Below are 5583 nucleotides of genomic sequence, written 5' to 3'. Positions count from 1 at the left end.
AATGTTAAAATGAAACAACAATTGTAAAAAATGTAATGCAAAATATGTAAACTAATTAAGTAACCTAAAGTTACATAGTTGTCTAACATCCTATGTTTGATTTCTAACTTTTAGATAATATTGTGCCCACTGGATGCGAAGCGCCTTGAATCTCTTTGCTTCCAATGGTCTAACTTCATTAAAATACTGCATGATCAAATAAAAAAATAAATTAATAATGTAAGAATGGAATCAGCTTTTTGAAATTATATACTATTTACTCCATGATATTAACATATAACACATAAATCACCCTCCAAAAAGAATTGAATTCATGAAATAACTTCTGAATTTTAAAAGCTCAAAAGCCAAGCGTAACAAGTAAATTTCATTGAAGAAACCCAAGTAGGAATTTCTTCTTACATGTTATAGGCTCATCAATGCTGTTGGAAAATCATTCAAGTTGCCAAAGATTCAAAGTGGTTTCCAATAGTTAAATTTATCAACGAACCAACACATCCATTAAAATTAAAAATAAAAATAGCATGTGAAAAACTGAACGACAGCATGTCATGTAAATTCTTCTTATGTTGCGCCAAACACGTTAAGCTAGCACCATCAGCCCAAAACAAAATAAAGCAATCACCAAAAGCTATATAGACAAGATATCTTTAACAGCAAACAATCACTCATTCCTGACATTTTGATGCATCAAATTCTTTTGCAATTGAACTGCAACAACACGAAAATTTTCACACACATGAAGACAACCCCAAAATAATCCACTTGGGGCACTTGATGGGGAGAAAAGGTATTCAACCCAACACACACTGCTAAATGTAAAACAAAAAGGCACAGAACAATTTTTCAACATTTTTTCAGTAAGCAGAAGCAGTTGGATTTGACATCAAATATAAATGTAGCTACCAAAGAAAACAAATAATAGGAACACAATCAATTTTTTGGAATAATAAAACATCAAAGTTACCTGATTTTGTACTGCCTTTGCCATCCTCCACAACTCCTTTTTCATGACAAATTTGTGAAGCAACAGAGCATATAAAATAAAGGGAAGAAATATAGTAGAGAGCAAATAAACAAGATACCCACTAGCCATAATTATGGGATCCAAGGGAAGGATGAAGATTTTGTCGCAGGAGTGTGGTCTACACTTGTTGCAAGAGACAAAGCCATCTTTCTTGAAATCTGATCTCTTTTTCTTGGATTTAGTGTGCTTGTGGACAATAGGGGTTGGAGGGTAGGGGTTTGGGGTGCTTCTGGAGTGGCTTATTCTGTCTTGGCTACTCAACTCGTCAAATTCACGCTCCTCTTGAATCTGCAGTATAAAATAACAATCATAATGATGTTAGAAATGATAGAAAGAAAGACATTATAATAAGAGAATGGAAAAAGGAACTCACGGGTGAATTGAGGGGAGTGGAGAGAAGGGAGAAGAGAAGAAGAAGCCATTTAGAAGGGATTTAGGAGATATGAAATGGGTAAAAACAAAAAATATAACTTTCGCTTATAATATTAATGAGACAATTGTTAATCAATGTCTATCTTAAGAGTATTGATTAAAGAAGTAAAACAAAAAATAGTTTTTTTAATAAAATGGGTAAAAGCAAACTCTTTTATAGTTTTTAAATGTGTTTTCATATGAATTTTAATGATATTTTTTCTTTTTAATTTTTTAATTAGTGTCTTTAGGACAAAAATTATCAAGACCTTAACAATGATAGACAACAAAAATTAAAAATGGAAATATTAAGTTTGTTTTTTTTTTGGATAAAAAAACTTTATTACGAGATTGCGAGAGTAAAAAAAGTTTATTACAAGATCAAAGTACTATGTTAGCTATACAGTAAAAAAAAATGTTCTATATCTATATTAGCTATAAATGACCAGAAGTTTGGGAGCCCTGTGCCTCTCTCAAACAAAGCCCGCTTAGAGACCCCCTTGGCCCCTTATCTAAAAGTATTGTGTACTGTCCATTCATTTCTAAAATTCCCATTCAATTCTCATAATTCTAGTGTACATTCTCTGGATATAAAAATAACTCTTACCCTTAATAACAAAGAGTTCTATATATTCTAAAATTTCATTCAATGTTTTGTTAACTATTGTGCAAACATATTCGAAACAACTAAATTCTCATTCAGTTCTCATTCATGTGTCCACTACCCACTGTATCAATTTTGGGATAAGTCACTCAATGCCACTATTTGGTATTGTTAACTATTGTGCAAACATATTCAATAAAAGAATTGATGAATGGGAAAGGGGAAAACTCTAAAAGCCTAATTGCAAGGAAGGTGCAGGATACCAAGCACAAAATCAATCCAGCTCTGGCATGACCCATCGACGCAACCCCGACGCCGCTCTTCGCGATTCCGTACACCGCTCCCATACCTGAAAAAAAAAATGACACACAGTTTCAGATAAAACGACGCCGGTTTCGGGAATTGTAAAAAAAAAAAACCTCTTTGAAAAGGGGAGAACCTGAAGAAACATCGGAAGGGGAGAACTCCAAAACCGGATTTTCAAAACACCTAGGAATAAAAATAAATAAATAAATATAGTGAAAACGCATTTTGAAAAGGGGAGAAGGAAGGAACCCTAGGAATCATTAATAAGTGATGAAGAGAAGAAGGGTGTGGTTCTTACCTTTGAGGGTGAAGAAGAGAAGAAGAAGAAAAGGAGAAAGAGGGAAGAAGAAGAGAATGATCCCATTTACCTTGAATTTTGATTTGGGTTTGGGTGGGTTTAATGTAAAGTAATTTATACATATAATTTATTTTTCGCAGCGTTGTATTGTTTCAAGGCGACAGTGTTTTTCTCCTACGCGGGGAATTTGATTTTGGAAATGCCTAGTACAACTACAGCCTGTGCCCTTTTCACTCCTTGCTAGATTATTGCCGATAATTATTACAGTAATTAGTAATTACTCCCTCATCTCAAATTAAAAAAAGAATTAATTTATTTTATTTTATATTTAGTATTATTATCTTTAAAATTTCTTTCATTTTATTAAAATATTAATTTCAATGATTTTTTCTTATCCTTATAATGAGTTTAAATGAAAGATAAATTGAAAAAAAAAAAAAACTTATTTTTAATTATAATTAAATAACTTTCTTAATGAATGTGTCATATTTTGTCTATATTTGAGACAATAAAATAAAATATTATAAAGGTTTAATTTTCCATTTAATTTTTATAGAAACAATAATCTCCTGTGGCTTTTGATGAAATCATCTTCTCTTTCAATATTTATTATTTAAAATATTTCATTCTTAGTCCTTAATATAGTTTTTTTTTTGTTACTTTTGTACTTCTAATTCTTTAAAATCATCCACGGCTTTTTAAAATTAACAAAGATTAAATTAGGGGAGTTCATAATTGAATCAAATCATCTCTAAACTGTAAAATCGACCCAACAAAATTGAAAATTATAAAACAAAAAATCTAAAAAATTAGTTTCAAAAACACAATGTATATTTTTTACATAATATGGATTTCCAAATTTAGTTTCAAAAACCCAAACAAACGATATATTTATTGTAAAAAAAATTATGATGTCATCCAACTATAACACAATGTATATTAAAATTGTTGAATTTTATTATAAATACTTTAACATTCATATTAATTATGATTCGATGAAATCTTTTGCGTATACATTTCTAAATTATTTTTAAATTTTAAAAAAATATATTCACTATCTCTTTTTTAAAAAGAAATATTTATCTTTCTTTATTCTTTATCACCTAAATCCATATTATTGATTTTTACGTATCTATTATTAGTTTTTTTAGTGGATATTCATTAAAATAAATAAAGGTATTTTTTATATTTCATTTTGATTTTGGGTGATATATTTTCAATAAATTAAATTAATATATACAAATATTTTAATTTACTTTAAATTTAAAGATAATACGATAATATAAATATAGTAGGATTTCATAGAATTTTTAAACAATATTCTCCATTTACCTTTTTAAGAAGAAAAAAACTAATTTTTTTTATTTTTATAATAATTAAATAAAAATATATTAATAATAAATTTTATTTTTTTTACGATATAATTGTTTTTATCAATATTCTATAAAAATTCTATAAAAGTTAAACTCTATTATTAAAAATAGTTTTTTTTTCAAATTAACTAATATCAAATAATTTATCAAAATATGTGTTATATTTAAATGATAATCATGAAATAATAAAATTAAAATTACGAAATTCATTTTAAAAATTTAGTTTAATTTTTAAATGCTTACCTTTTGAATTTATTATTGTTTATTAATTATTATATTTTTTTAATTAAAACATAGTTAATAACGCAATATATGATTTTTTTAAAAATATATAAATAATTAAAAAAAAGTTTATATTCATCGTTTTGGCCGTAGTCCATGCCTCAAGTTTTCCGAGTGTAGACGTGTTGCAGGTTTTTGCGGTTGAAAAAAGAAGATATTGTTTTCCAAATTAATTTACTAATATGATAAAAAAATACTAATTAGTAGTAAGAAATTACGAAATGAGGCATAATTTAATATTTTTGTTACTCTACGTCTCCACTCATAATTTAATATTAGTGACTGAGGCATGACAGGTAATGCGTAAAAATCTAAATGATTTTTTATAAAGTAAATTTTTTAAAAATTGTTTTAGAAATATATTTGCGTATTTTTTTAATTAATATAAAATAATTTAATATAATTATTTATTTATTTTTACTTTCTTTTACGTTCATTCAAACAAGTAATATTAATATTTCCACTTATTTTTATTTTTTTCTATTTGCCTAAACAACACTTTTTTCAACTATATTTATCTTTAATTTTTATTTGTTTTCTTTCATTCCTTTCAATTTTTTTCTCTTTATTAATCTAAACAATTGGTAAACCATATTTGTACAGTAAAATCTATGTTGTAAAAATTAAATTAGAATGTTCTTAATTTTCCTTTTTCTTAAAAAAAATTGTCCTCACCAAAGTCATGAAACCCCTTGCAACCTAATTTTTTTTTGTTTAATTCCAATTTGAAGTCGTGAGTTTATCCATGATTTATTTCTTTCTTTTTTGCATTTTTCTTACCTTTTATTAGTAAATAAATATTTTATCCTTAATATTAAAATAATCATATTAAATAAATTAAATAAATTTTTATTTTAATAATACTTATTTCAAAAAATAAAGAAATCCCAACATATTCTACAACCTCTATTTCAAACATATTAAAAAAAAAAAGGAAAACTAAAGTCACAGGCCCATCTACCAACGATTTCTGAAAAAATCAGATTTCATAATAAAACCAAAGAAATTTTTCACGACTTTTAAAAAAAACCAAAAATAAAAAATGAAAAAACTCTAAAGTCGTAAATGGTATCTACGACTTACCCTTGACTTGATAATTTTTCGAAATGTAACTCCATTTTGGAATTTTGGAAAATAATTGTCCTTTCTTGAAAAAAAAAAGCCAAACTTATCGTTGTTAACAATAATGATAACTAACTCTACAGTAATGTGAATTTCAACTTAATGATTATAAGATCAGGAAAAGAAATTAGCTGACCATAGTTTTGATTTTTTTTTAATA

At 26.5% G+C, this 5583-nt stretch overlaps 1 non-coding gene across 1 annotated transcript; it reads right to left on the bottom strand.

Annotated features, from left to right (window-relative positions):
- Window positions 1–335: 335 nt before the first annotated feature.
- LOC112998471 (small nucleolar RNA R24) lies at window positions 336–426 on the bottom strand. The gene has a single exon (XR_003263574.1). It is a non-coding gene; the product is annotated as a small nucleolar RNA R24 (small nucleolar RNA).
- Between the last annotated feature and the right edge of the window lie 5157 nt (window positions 427–5583).

The sequence above is a fragment of the Glycine max genome, chromosome 11 (assembly GCF_000004515.6).
Source record: "Glycine max cultivar Williams 82 chromosome 11, Glycine_max_v4.0, whole genome shotgun sequence".
Lineage (NCBI taxonomy): Eukaryota > Viridiplantae > Streptophyta > Magnoliopsida > Fabales > Fabaceae > Glycine > Glycine max.
The sequence above is the reverse complement of the archived record's forward strand: the minus strand, read 5'-3'. Positions and strand labels throughout refer to the sequence as shown.